General features: G+C 36.1%; 1 protein-coding gene across 1 annotated transcript in view; it reads right to left on the minus strand.

The window, feature by feature from the left end:
• Positions 1-14028, minus strand: part of LOC120413859 (LIM domain transcription factor LMO4) — a 361145-nt gene extending 347117 nt beyond the window's left edge. Inside the window, exon 1 of the mRNA XM_039574817.2 lies at positions 13982-14028. The gene's annotated coding sequence lies outside the window, so the exon portion shown is untranslated. The remainder of the gene's footprint in view (positions 1-13981) is intronic.
• Between the last annotated feature and the right edge of the window lie 982 nt (positions 14029-15010).

The following is a 15010-nucleotide window of genomic DNA, read 5'->3' on the forward strand; positions in this document are numbered from 1 at the left end:
ATGTTACGGTGTAACGAATGTTACGGTGTAACGAATGTTACGGTGTAACGAATGTTACGGTGTAACGAATGTTACGGTGTAACGAATGTTACGGTGTAACGAATGTTACGGTGTAACGAATGTTACGGTGTAACGAATGTTACGGTGTAACGAATGTTACGGTGTAACGAATGTTACGGTGTAACGAATGTTACGGTGTAACGAATGTTACGGTGTAACGAATGTTACGGTGTAACGAATGTTACGGTGTAACGTATGTTACGGTGTAACGAATGTTACGGTGTAACGAATGTTACGGTGTAACGAATGTTACGGTGTAACGAATGTTACGGTGTAACGAATGTTACGGTGTAACGAATGTTACGGTATAACGAATGTTACGGTGTAACGAATGTTACGGTGTAACGAATTTTACGGTGTAACGAATGTCACGGTGTAACGAATGGTTAATGGTTCACTGAATCAGGATTGGACCACAAAGGGAGGTTTAAGCCGAACCAATAGGTGAACCTCGCCTAACCGGTTCATTTGGGAACTCTTGTTGTGCACTCTTAGCACAATTGCAGGGGTCGTCCAATTCAAAAAACTACGTAACAACAACATCCACTAACCAATGGCACACTTAACCTAACCCAAATATCCAACTCAAACACCCTTAAAGAAGTTGTGCACATTTAGCACAACTGCAGGGGTCGTCCAATCCAAAAAAAACTACGTAACAAAATCAGCCACTAACCAATCTCATACTTAGCCTAACTCAAATATCCAATTTAAAACACTTTTAAGTAGTTGTGCACACTTAGCACAACTGCAGGGATCGTCCTATCCAAAAAAAAATACGTAACAACATCATCCACTAACCAATGTCACACTTAGCCTAACCCAAATATTCAATTCAAACACCCTCCAAGTAGCTGTGCACACTTAGCACAACTGCAGGGGTCGTCCAATCAAAAAAACTACGTAACAACAACATCCACTAACCAATCTCACACTTAGCCTAACCCAAATATCCAACTCAAACACCCTTCAAGAAGTTGTGCAAACTTAGCACAACTGCAGGGGTCGTCCAAACCAAAAAAACACGCAACAACATCATTCACGTAATTGTGCACACTTAGCACAACTGTAGGGGTCGTCCATGTTCAAAGACTAAGCATTGATTTTTTTGGAGCACTTTTGTTCTATTCGATACAAACCAAGAATCCATTGCAAGAGACACACTTGTTCTAACTGCAATCTACCATAACAGTTCTAGGGTTTGTGCCCTGGATATCTCGCATTTCTAAAAAGGTCGTATGACATGATGGCAATAAAATAAACTAGCTCAAAGTTTTTACAAAATCATTTTCTTCTGTTTGTAAGCGTAGATCTATTCGGTTTTCGTCATACTTGGTCTTATTGAAGCTATTTCATGGATTATCATACTTATATTTGTGAAACCTTACACTTCACTAAGTTTTTCTTCATAAAATTCAAGTTTTAACGGTAGTTGCTCTCAAAAACTGCAATTTTCACAATTAATTTAATGATAAACAAGTCTATTAAAAAAGTTTTGTTGAGAAAAATGTTCCTTAACTAGCAACAATTCAAAGTTACTACGCAAAAAACATTGAAACAAGCAATAACTACTATTTTAACAATAAAATGACTCTGCGCACTTTTGTACCAAGTGCCACGTTGGAAGTATACACGACTCTGCCATCGAAGAAGCATTTTAGCTCAACTGCAAAATTTGCTCTGTGCACGTTTGTGCTAACTCATACAAATCACTGTTCAAGACACACTTGTGCTAATTGCAAGCGTGATTTTTTTTCGTAATTTCTCTGCCAATTTTTTTTTTGCATTTCAAAAGTTTTCATATTTTACCATGTCTTTAAGTTATGTCAGGAGCATACTTTAAAATTATTAGGACAATTGTTTGTCGAATAGTTTCCCAAAAACAGTAATTCAAAGTTAAAAAATCGATTTTCTCGCAACCACCAAAATGTCAGTTAGTATAAGAGAGCACACAAGCATCGATTTGAAGTGGCAGGTGAGCGACGAGTGAGGTCTAACACAAATTGAAGCTAATGTACAATGATTACAGCAATTATCCCCCCTCAAAACGTCCACACTCACGCACACACACGCAATCGAGCCCTGCACTGGTGGAAAAAATGTGGGTTAAATCTTGGTTGAAAAGACTTTGTTAATCATCGGTTTCTAGTCTTTATTTTTTAAAAGATTTTTCGAAATTACTTGCAAAGATAACAAAATGTGATTTTCAAAGTAAAAATAATATTGTCATATCTTTTCATCAGAAATTCAAGTTTGAGCTAAGTTTTTTTCACAGTGCAAAATCGTTCTGTCTCTAGTTAAGTTCAAGTGGCTCCTTGAAGCGCGAGGATGATGGACAGCCGAAGGATAATATTAGACGAAGGGGAAGTGGGGGTACCGATTAGCCCTACCGCAGCACACTGCAATCACACAAACACTTGCAAGGGCAGGGAAGGACCACCATCAGTCGTAGGACACTCAACCGGTCTGATGTATTTTTAAGCAGATGTTTTTTTTTTTTTTCATAAATAATAAACCAGGTCAAAGTACGATTTCTCGTTCCAAAGGGTCGCTCTCTATAGTTGAAGGATTGGAAAAAAGGAATCACACGCAGTTGTATTGAGCAGTTAGTTAGTTGTGAAATAAGCGTGAATGTTTTTCTTGGTAGTGTGAAAAAGGAATAGCAATTGAAGTAATAAATTGAGCCTTTCAAAGAAAAAACTTTGAAAATAAACATCTTCAATAATGAAAAAAATCTAATAACAAATATATGCTTTACAAACTAATTCCATGAACATTCCTGTTCAAAACTGTCAAAATCATACTTTTCTTCAAAAAATCAATAATTATTCAATAATTAATACATAAAGTCAGTTGAAAAAAATTCTTGAGCCTGATGCTGTTTAAAAACATGCATCATAAAAGTTATTCCCTAGAATTTGCTTTTTTTCTAGATTTTTTATTTGTTTTACATTGTATGATGAAATTTTGTAAAAAAAGACTTTTTGCAGAATCATTTTTACCATTCAAGTTTTCAATAAATTTTTAAAGGCATGTGAATGTTCGAAAATCTGTATCTTGAGAAGAGATTTTCTTATCGCTTTGGTGTTTTCAGCATAGTTGTATGTTATGACAAAGAAATTCTAGAAAAAATAGATGCAACGAAAAAAAAACAAGATTTTGTATTGACTTTAGTAATTTCTAAAATACATATTTATTATATTTTCCAGAGTTTTTGTACATTTCAGGGGACTTAAAAAAGGCATATTTTGCGATTGAGTTAAGGCTGGTGCAAAATCTTTTGTAAAAATTTGATTTTTGGAATATATAAACAACAACAAAAAAGCTTAGATTTTTTTATTAAAAAAATACTATATGAAGGAAAAAAAACCTGCATACAAATATTTTCTATGACATTGTTGATAAGAGTAATGGTTGCTGAGAAACAGTCTCTTGACGTTTAAATTTTGTGAAAATAAGTCCCTCTCATTGCACATTGATCCAAATCGAACAATTAAGTGGAAATTGAGTCTTCAGAAGAGTTGTTGTAAATGGAAAAAGGGAACTTTGGTTTGGTTGTGAATTTGAGTGATTTTGAAAATCTAAACGTGAGGAATATTGTTGGGATTTTGTTGTCTTCTAAACAGTTGTTGGGCTTGCCAATCCAAGCAACTTTGTCGAAGATACAAACATTTTATCAGCAAACTACGCCTTCTACGACCAAATTAAGAGAAAGCTTCTGAGCAAACCTTCAAAAATTAGTTTTTCGAACGTAGCAATAATGGATTAAATTTAAAAGAAAAGTGATATTGCAGATACTTTTAGAGTTTAATAAAAACATTTTTAGTCTCCAAAAAGTTAATTTGGACTTAAAGAGTCAAAAGTTACAGCCATTTTAAACATAAATATCATAAAAAAAAGTTCAGACTAATTTACAGGCGTCAGGTTGCATTACAAAGGGGAGATCTAGCACTCAAAATCAAATTTATTCTTTAAACTCGATATATCTTTATTTAAAATGTCTTATTTTCAAGGGAAAAGTGTATGAGACCACCCTAACGAAATTCGGTAATTGTCCAACTATATGCTCAATTCTGAAGGTAGATTCACATTCAGCGGTCAAAATAAAAAAAAAAGCGGGATAAACTTACCAAAAGTTGCCCCTTTCCGTCTGAAGGCACCTGAGCTCCAAAACATCACAATTTTTCGAAAAATACATTTTCCACTTAATTTTGCGATCTGGAGCACTGTGTATTGTCATCTAATCAGCTCACATTTTTCTTCACGCAATATCTCAAAAACTATTGGTTTGACTTTCATTATTAAAAAAATGACTTTTGTGAAATATTCTGCTCTTTTAAATAAAAATAAATGATGGAATACTGTGATTTAGTTATAAGCATTTTCTCTTTCTTTCCCTTTTCCTTTGCAATTTTAGCAAGTTTTTTTCAGGTTTTTTTTTTAAATTTCTTGCTCTTGTAGTGCCTTAGTAATAGAAATAATTGTTCCAAAATGGATTATGATGCAACACACAGCTGAAAGGAACTCCAAAACTCTGTTATGAATTGCAAAAGAACTGATTGTATCTTGATTATTCATTAATAAAACCGAATTGAATTGAATAAATAAAAATAATTGTTTTACAAAAACGCATTTTTCCTTGCATTTTGCTTCATTTTATGAACAAAACATGTTTTCAAAAGCAAACTTTCCAAACAAATATCAATAGAAACCTTTAATGTTAATTCGATAATTAGCATTTTTATGAGCATTTTTTGAATAAAATCTGTGCCCAAAATTCATAACTTTGTTAAGCTAATGACACATTTCAAAATAATCTAGTATGTGTTGTAATGGTACTGCTTTTTTAACAAAAATGATTCCAAACATGTTCAGAAGCATTTACGGAATATATTTTAACATTTATTAGATTGAACTGGTATTACTTTTAATATAAATGAGATACTTGTTTCGTTGTTAGTATGAATAGTTTTATCTACAAGAATTTTCCCATTATTTCAACCCCAAAACATGTCCAATTATTCGACCTTGAACAGTTAACCCACATGATTTATGAACTAACTACCTTCCTGGTTTCCAATTTCCCAGAATTACGCTCAATTAGCTCATTTGGGCCATTCTTCTCGACTCCCCAATTATCGCGCGCCCCCTCCTCTTCCCCAACAGCACACACAATCATCTCCAATCACCCATGTTTGGACATGATGAGTAGTACGAGTGTGTGTGTGTGCTACTCAAACACCTGCCCCTAGAAGAGGGGAGATAAAAAAAAGCAAGCAGAAAATAAACGAAGAAAGCACAAAAGACCTGCCCTAATGAAGTTGATAGAGTCAATTGATTACCTCATTAAGGAGCCACACCAACAACTCATCATCCATAGCCCGAGTGTGGTGGGCTGTCCGTACAAGTGGGTTGAAGGAGGGGGGGAGGAGGTTTCCCCCCATCAATCAGACCCAAAGGCAAGCGAAACTCCCCAGCACATGTGGAGGACGTTTCAGAGACCAGTCCAGAGGGTGAGTAAGTGTGAAGCTCTCCGAGACTCGGCTGCAACGGCTCAGAGCTCAGAGAGAGGAGGAAAAAAGTGCTAAATAATATGGGAAAGATAAATATTTACACGCTATCTAGCACGTACTTGAGGTGTTCACGAGAGGAGGAAGAAGGTAGTCGGAGGAGTCTGCTCGACCGATGTTAACGCGCCCATGGCACCTTAAGTGGTGGACCACCTCCAGCCCGTGCGTGGCGAACCGGCGTAGGTTCTTGAACACACCACTTTGTGCCCCAGTTCAACACCAACCTAGTGGGTGCGGGGAGCTCTATTAGTTCTGGCGGAAGTGGAGGAGAAATTCACTTCCAGTGAGTTGCACTTTTTCCTCTACACTGTTCACCCACAAGACCTGTTTTAGACCTATTACCGTTGGTAGAGATCTTGCTGAAGAGGTGGTTCGAGGTACGTCGTGGTAACCCCACCTGAGCAGTGATTTTGTGTTCATTCAGGAGGTACTTTTTTTCCACCTTTCGAGTAGCCAAAATGTTTACCCAAAGATCTTCAAGTGACCACCACCAGGGTGATTTCAAACGGAAGGCCAAACCTGCTGCTGCTGTTCAACGACTAGGTGATGATTTTTCAGCTGCCTCACTGTTGTTGTTGTTGCCGTTGCTGTGGGTAGGGCAATTATCGAAAATGAAATAATTGCACCGATTTTCACTTGCCCTCTCCTCCTTGCCTGCGGGGCGCTGCTGTGATTAGCTGAGTCTGGGCTTGGCCCTCGAAAGTGACATAATGAGAGAGTAATTGTCGGTAATTGGCCAATCGGGGGCAGAGACAGCTGCAGTAGTTTTGCGTGTGACCTAGATCATTAACTTTTTTTTTTTGTGAAGTTGGAGAAATTTTACGATTGTTTACGAGAAAATATTGTTATTAACCTATTTTTGTAACTTGTTATGTCTATTTATCTCTAAAATTTCGTTACAAGTTCATGATAACAGCATAATATTTGAATTATTCAAGTCGTGTTGGTTTTTTTAGCAATTCTCTGAAGTTACAGTAAATGATTAATAATTGTTTTTTTATTTTATTTTGCTGTAACTTTGCATATTCATTTCCTATGCACGGAGATACGTTGTAGAAACAAATTCTTTTTTTTTCACTTTTAAACAATTAAATTCGAATTCTAATTAAATAACATTAAAAAAATTATTTGTTTTTTTATGACAAAAAATATTAACTATAGGTACTATGGCAAAAAGTGATGAAATTTTGGTTGTCTCGCTTATAATAATTTGAAGGAATAATGATAATTTGGAAAAATAAATCTCTTTAAAAAAAATTGTTTGCAAAATAAGTTGCAAAATGAAGATTTATTCAGCTCCAGTCGCGCATAAATAAAAATTAGACGAGTGCTTAGAAAAATTTTTTGAAACGAGTTAAACACATTTCTTTTTCTATTCCGGAAACAATTCCACAAAAAAAATTGAAAAGTATAACATTTCGATAGAAGTTGTGATATAAAATTGAATTTCGTTCAGGATTTTAACGTAATCAAGTGAACAAAGCAAAGCTACTTGTTTGAAAAAAGCATTTTTTTGTATATTTTTCTTTTCAGTTTACATTTAATAAATTCTGAAGATTTATTTAAAAAAAAACAGTTTTTGTAGATTTTTTATAAGGTTATACTTGAAAAATATATTTCAATAATGATTTTTAGCAATTTGTATTTTTCATGCCAAAACTGCCCAATTTACTAAATTTCTAAGTGTTTTTTAAAAAAAAATTTCGTTCAAGAGCTTGTCACCAGCTAACCAGACATGTATGAGACTTGGATAACAAAAGTTCACAACTCACCAGAAACGCTGCTTCCCGCACCACGAAGTCCAGTTGTTGAGGTTCGCGTCCGCTGAGCAGAAATTCCTAAGATCCTCTCCCCGTCTCCACACCCAGAACCGAAAAAGTAGAATATTTGCAGTGCACAATAAAATCATTAGTTATAATTTTTCAAGTTTTATTTGGCCCAAAAGGGCGGAAAAATTCAGAAATACACAAGAATTTATCATGATTGGATCCATTTAATCGCACTCAAAGAGGCGCCTTCATCAGGCCGTTTTAAACGTACGGACAAGATGGTCATACTAAACCTATATTAGTGAATTAACCTAAGTGTAAATGTGTCAGTGTAAAAGTGTAAATCCCTCGACGCTGCTGTCTGTGGTACGGCGTTCTCACGCCCTCGTTCGTCGGCTTGGTCGTCCTGACCCGCCGTCATACCAGCTGCCCGTCGTAACACCATCTCGCCACCGACTCCTAGCCGGTTCTCCGGGCACACCAGCGACCCAGTCAAGCGCGGCGTAGATCCACTCCAGTGGACCAGCGTTCGTTCCAGCCGCCGCCATTTTGTAGTTGTAGTACATGTTTGGAAGAGAAGAATAGGGCCGATCTCAATCAATACTCCTGCTTACTGCATCGATGCACGCGCACAAGCCATGTTAATAAAGCTTTGGCGCTTAGGTGAGGCGCAGACCACAGTCCGGCCAAAAGATTACCAATTGCTCTATTGTGATCGCGTTCAATTTGGTTCACCGCGAAATCACTCCGTCCCGATCCTCAGCCTCAAAGCTGCGTTCTAGATAAAACAATTAAGTTAGAACTAATCCACCATTTTCCCGGGACTCTGCTTACAGCAGTCAGGTCGATGAACCCGCGGCACAAATATCCAACTTGTAGATCTTCTTCACACTCTTTTGTTTCCTCTTGCAGACGCGAAATTGGTTTAGCGAGGTGACCTGCTTTATGGTTAACTGCCAACTGATGGTGGTATTAGAGCTTGTGGTAGGTTTTATCGGGTTCGATGGTCATCTTCGGGGTCATCCTCGGGCTTATCGTTTCTGAGCGAGAGAGCAACGTGAGCGAAGTGAGGTCAGCCCTCAGGGTCATCATACCGGTCCACCGATTCTGGACTGGTTGGTTGAAGGAGATTAATTGAGATTATGCGGTGATCGTGGGTGTTAATGTTGATCTCCGTTTTGACTGTCGCACAGGTAGTTAATGTAGTCTTCCCTCGTGGTCATTCCATGCACAGGTGTGCACTTTCAGGTAATCGCAAATGCTGATGATGATTGGGGTAAACATTGGTGCAGATACCCTCAGTGAGCGAACAGTAGGTTCAACTCTCGCGGATAGTGCGTACGCGAGGTGGTATTGTACGCAGTGTACGGACATCTGTTGCAAACGATCGTGATAGCGTATGATCAGTCGTGGTGAGGTTTGTGGTGTTGTTCTGTTGTGCAAGTGTAGTGCAATACATAAGCCTACAGACTGTAAAGATTTGCCTTCACGGTTCTCTGTGGGATAAGCGGTCGACGATTGTCAAACCTGAGCAGATGAAGATCGTGGTCAGGTTACAAGCTTTTGAGAAAATTTTAGTAGATTGACATAAAATAATATTTTAATCGCAAATTGATTATGATTGAAAACAGATTTTCGGATTTGATATAAAACGATATTTTTTTCAGCAATCAATTTCTTGAATTTAAAAGAAACTTTTGGCAAAAAGAACTGCTTCAAAACATCGCCATTGAAAAAACCCATAAAATCAGGGGGCAAACAAAATATTTGTTCTAAAAACTTCAAAATTTCAATGGAAATTGAAGTTAAATCAGCTGAATCCAATTTAAATTTTATTTTCTGTGTTCAGAATCATTTTTAGCATGTTTGGACTGATTTAAAAATCTTTTAAATTTTTAAAAATTGTCGATGTTTAATATCGCAAAATGTTTTTTTTTTGTTAAAATTTTAGTTTTCGTCAAGTCTTACATTTTTTTAAACTAATGATAGCAAAACAACTGAACTACTGTAAAATGCATTTTAAAACACTTTTTCCATGCAAATGTTGAAACTTTTGCTTGTTATTTCAAAATTAATTTTTTTTTATCTGCTGCGATCTGAGATTTTTCCACCAATTTCATAAATTTCTGAAATAGTAAGAAATTGAAACAAAGTTATTTATAAAAACCATATAAAAATAAGCTGAACGGAAAAAATGCAAAAATCATTTTTTTCCACTGGATCCACCGAAAATTGTAACCATTTGAAGCAAATCACATTGTAGGTTTGAATTTGCTGTTGTCTGAAAGACAACATATTGTAGAAAATTTTGGAACCTTGATAGAAATTTAATACAACTGTTTGAACACTTTTTTATATCAAACTTTCTTTTTTCTTGCATTATCTATTTTGCTTGAAAAAATTATTATTCAATTGATCAAATAATTAAACCCATGACTCACTAATCGCTGAACCTAGTTTGACCAACTAACGACCAAGCTGTGACTAACACACTTCTTCCAGTCCGCCTCCCATGCAAACAAAACCAGATAACGATTACGAAGATGCCGGTTCTATAAAACCAACGTCGCCGACGATGATTCCACACTTTCGAACCAAGCAAAAACTTTTAAACGTTCCGGTCCGGCCCCCTCCGGAACCACACACATGCCGCGTCAATCGATTTGCCACTAGTCATCCCGCCGTCGCCTTCCCGATAGTGCGCGATTATGTTTAGTCATGTTGTAGGATGAAACGATTATCGAGAGATGATCTCTCCCACTTTTTGTTGTTGAGTTCTGGCCGTAGCACGCGTGCTTGTCCGGATGTACCGTTTTACTCCCGGAGTTCACACCGGAAATGACCATCTTGGTGCAATTGGGCTTGGCAATTGCTCTAATCTGCTGATTAGAGGCTAGGTACGAAATTCCAAGTGTTTAAATTTCTTTCCGGTTAGGTTTTCTTCCCAGAAAATCTGTTGAATCTTCTTACCCCTGTTGAAAAATACAACCAACCCTGCAGGCAACGCAAGATAGGGCAAGCGACGTTACAATTTCATTTCCTAACGATCTACAAAACGATGAGAATTATCGTTATTATTATTTGGGATGATTTATCACTTTTCTGCGTACGTGTGTGAGTGAGTGTGAGTTTGAGGAAGGTCTAACGAGCGGTGAGTCGGCTGTTTTTTCACAGACTTCCCCCGAAGGGGCGTTCAAGACCCGTAGTCTGATATCTGGCCTGGAGGTGCCTTGGGGAGGGAGAACAGACGAGGGGTTGTGGCGGATGGTAACCGCCGAACTGAAGTGCGTAAAATTTCATTAAGCCAGATTTCTCTACAATACGCGGCGAATAATGATATCATCTTGGCTGAGAGGTATGAAACGTATGGGTGTGTGAGTATTTATGAGTGTGTGTGTTTGTTTGCTGTAGATATCCAAGTCATGGTTATCACTCGTATCGACTAGCCGAGGGGGATGTACTCGGTAATTGACATGAAAATGGTTGAACAAATCAATAAAAAAAACTCAATCTGCTATTCAGCAATTTAATTGACTAGATCTTCTTACATATTTCAATCAAGTTAGTAACAGCATTGTGACTGGCTGATTTACATTTCATGAAGTACCTTGATAAAAGTAAATAAATCGAAAGTTTGAAAAGATTAAAATATTTCACTTAAATTCTTTGCAGTCTTGCAATTATTAAACTCTACGGAATATCGGAAAAGTTTTTACAGATATCTACTTAACAAACATGATTCCATTCCAGTTCCGATTGTAGTTTTCATTTTGAGACTCTTGATAAGGTGACCAAAGAATTGCTTAATTGCTCGTTATATTATAAAGTGTGGAAGATTGAAGAACTTTAACATCAATTATTTCCTCCTTCAAGGCAATATCTCAACCAGAGTTGAAATCAACGATGTCTAAAACAGAAAACTGTATAAAATTTTTCGAGGATACTATTTAAAAAAACGTTACTTAATCCACCTTTAGGTGGTTGGTGCCTTCCTCACATTCATAAAGTCAATATATTCAGTAAAAATAGCAACATTCCTCCTTAACATGTTTAACAAATCAACTTTATTACTCATTTCTTTTGATAGGGTTCGCAGACCTTCAATTTTTCTGGCTCATCGGCAAGGTCTGATAAAAAACCTATTCAACGATAGTTTGCATGGAAGATTCAGACAATATTTCTATCACAATATCTGAAATTCGGCCTCCTAAAAGTGTATAAATAACACTTAAGTGCTAATAAATTTTGAAAGGGTTATCAGATCTTCGATGTTATGGGCTCATTGGAAAGGTCTTTTTAAAATGTATAACATGATAGGGTTACTTGCAAAAACCACCTTTTTACAATCTTCCGGACATACGCCAAAATCGTTTTTTAGCTTAACTTTTGAAGTACTTAACTAAACTTGCTGATTTTAAATAGAGACCTATGGGACCCCAAGATGGATCGAATGAGACTAATACGGTCAAAATCCGTTCATCCAGTCCGGAGATAATCGAGTGACAATTTTTTTGTCCACCCACCTACATACATCCACACAGACATTTGCTCAGAACATGATTCTGAGTCGATATGTATACGTGAAGGAGGGTCTACGAGGTCAAATTAATAAGTTCATTTTTCGAATGATTTTATAGCCTTTTCTCAGTAAGGTGAGGAAGGCAAAAATGAAAAAGTTGTATCGGCCAAAAATGGCTTCCATCACAAAATGTGGTATATTATTAAAAATTCACAATTTTGATTCAAAATTTAATTTAACATCCAAAAATGATTTTTGGAAACATCTTTTGGTAAAAACTTCCCAAAAATTACTATTTTTTCAAAAATTCCAAACTTATTAAAATTTAAAAAAATTTTTATGCGTTTTAACACGTAAACATTTTCTTTTATACAAAATTATAAAAATCTTAAAATAATGTGTCAATATCGTCAATCATAACTTTAATGAATGAAAAGGCAGCTGGAAGTATTTTATTTTTAAATCTCTGTAAAATTAAGTTTAATTACGATGTATAAGTTGCATATATTGTGTGGAAAATTGGAAAATGTTGTAATATTTTGGGTTATTAAGTCAAAAATACAATATATATTTTTAAATATTCGTTCATCATTTCACAATGTTTTTTTTATTTTTCTGGAGTTTTAAATACCAAACGTTAAACAAATTATTATGAAAGCTTTTTTTACTAAACTTTTTTAAAAATACCCCAATTTCCGTATTGCGGACAAACGCAAAAATATATTACACTTATTCCTAACGACAAATAATCAGAAAAAGAATCGATGATTATTTGTCATTAGGGATGTGCTGCGTTTTTAAGTTATTTTAACAAATTATTTTGATTTAATTTCTTAAATCTCAGTAAAATTAAGATAGCTCAATAGTAAATTCGCTGACGATTTTTTTTTTATATTTCACTAATTTGAACTCATCGATATTTTAGTCGGATGATAAACTTGAATTACTGCTTATTTTAACAATAAACACAATTTTTCTAAAAATGATTTTGCCATTATTTAAAGCAGATTTTATAGTCCGTTAAATTGCCATGAAATTCCAAATTTTTGTAATTGGCATGGCGCGAATTTTCAATTTTCTTGCCGTGAAAAATAACTAGCCCTAATTATGATCAAACGATTTTTTTTACTTTGGCGATTACAACTTAGTGTTGAACCGAATATTAAAATGATGCAAATACATTAAAAATTACGAGCAATAATGAAAAACTTATGTGAGACACGACAAAAGATATTAACACATGATTGTAGTATCGGCCAAAATATATTAAACAAACTAAATAAAATAAAGGCAAAAAACCACAAAGATTTTCACAAAATACGGCAAAATAAAAAAAAATATCATAAAGTGTGTAGTGGTTTAGCAAAAGTTACAAATAAGTTTTTTTTATAATTAAATTACGTGATATTTAAAACCAAAAATATCTTTAACTCATGATGTGAAAATATCTTTCTATCCTCTCTCTTTTCTGGATTAATCCATTCATGACAACAACAACAAACAGACTGGCACAAACTTATTCATACGCACACACGCGTGCCCCAGCATACAATACAGTCAATCATTCATTAGCAAAATAAGATTAATTGTTAATCACACTGAAAGGACGGACGCAAGTTGAACCGGAGCAGTGTTGGTTGGGGCGGGTATTCTCAATTAGGGTCCATTATATGGAATGATTAGTGTCTTCCCCGGAACCACCTCCCCCCTTCATCAATGAGCTGCGTTTCCATTGATTGGTTTTTCTTTTGTTGTTTGGTAGTCAGTCAGTCTGCGCGCCCTTCTTTTAGATTTGCTTGCGAGCCCGAGTCTATGGAGTTCGGTGACGAAGATCTTGCGCTAAGACTAAGACTGTGACCAAGACGGGGATGGGGGGACGGGAATGATTAAAGTGCAACCATTACCGGTTTGGGGCAGCAACAGGGGAGGGGAGGCAGGAATGTGGAAGTGGATAGCTTTAATTATACTCGGCTCTAATGAGCCTTGGTGGGGCGTTCTGGGTATGTATATGCGTAGGGAGGGTCACGTGATGAGATGGGTGGTGGAGACTGGTATTCTCTTACCTTTTTATGTTATGCTGTTTTGCTCAATTGACCGGTTGGAGTAAGTTCTGAAAGAAAATGCAAAAATGAACGGTAAGTTAGTTTTTTTTTTTTTTTTTTCTTATGAATATAATTATGAATGCTCTTATGGCCCATCTACAATCTCTTAACTTAAAAAGTTGAAAATGTTTTAAATTGAATTTAAATTGATCTTCATAATAGTTCCATAAATTCATATAAACTTTATAACAAACATCTTTACCACTATTTGAACAGGCCTTTAACGAAAAAAAATCAATAATGCAACATGAGGACATAAGGAATATATAGGCAAACTTTCTTCCATTTTCTTTTCTGTACGCTTACCCTTTTTTAATTTTTTCACCTTTTATTCTTTTTTACGCCTTTATCAGATCAAAAATTAACTTATCCATTGTCGACTAATAAACATTTATTGTATAACGATATGAAAAATTCCTATCACGGTTTAAAAAAATTTGCCAAATATTGTTTACATGCTCTCAAAATTTCTTATTAATTTCACTTCCCTCGCTAACCTCCCACAACCTCCGCGTACCGAGATGCGATCATCCCAAGGGGGAAGGCAGTTGGTGTCGGTAATGTTCAACATTACTCATTGTCGGCACGCATATCGTTCGCCACACACGCGAACATCCTCCCACCTCCCCCCTTCAATACCCCACTTCCAGTGTTCAGACCACAACCCACCAAGGGGGGAAGAGCAAACAGCAAATTACGAGAGGCGTTGCATAAATATGCATATGCGTAATTGAATTAATTGAGTTTAACAGCAAAATAACAACATCTCGCACTTTGATTATCGTCTCCCCAGGGCAGTGGTGACTTTGAGGAGGTTGAGGTTGCGTTTTGAGAGATGTCATCTTTATTAACTTTCAGCGTAACAACGGCGGATCAAAGGCGGACTCAACGGCGGGGTTCGAAACGACGATTGAAAAACATGTTTTCGTCTGTGGTCTGTAAAGTAGAGGAAAGAAAGCTGCCCTACAAGGTGTGGGAGAGATTTTCAAA

This window comes from Culex pipiens, chromosome 2 (genome assembly GCF_016801865.2).
Source record: "Culex pipiens pallens isolate TS chromosome 2, TS_CPP_V2, whole genome shotgun sequence".
NCBI lineage: Eukaryota > Metazoa > Arthropoda > Insecta > Diptera > Culicidae > Culex > Culex pipiens.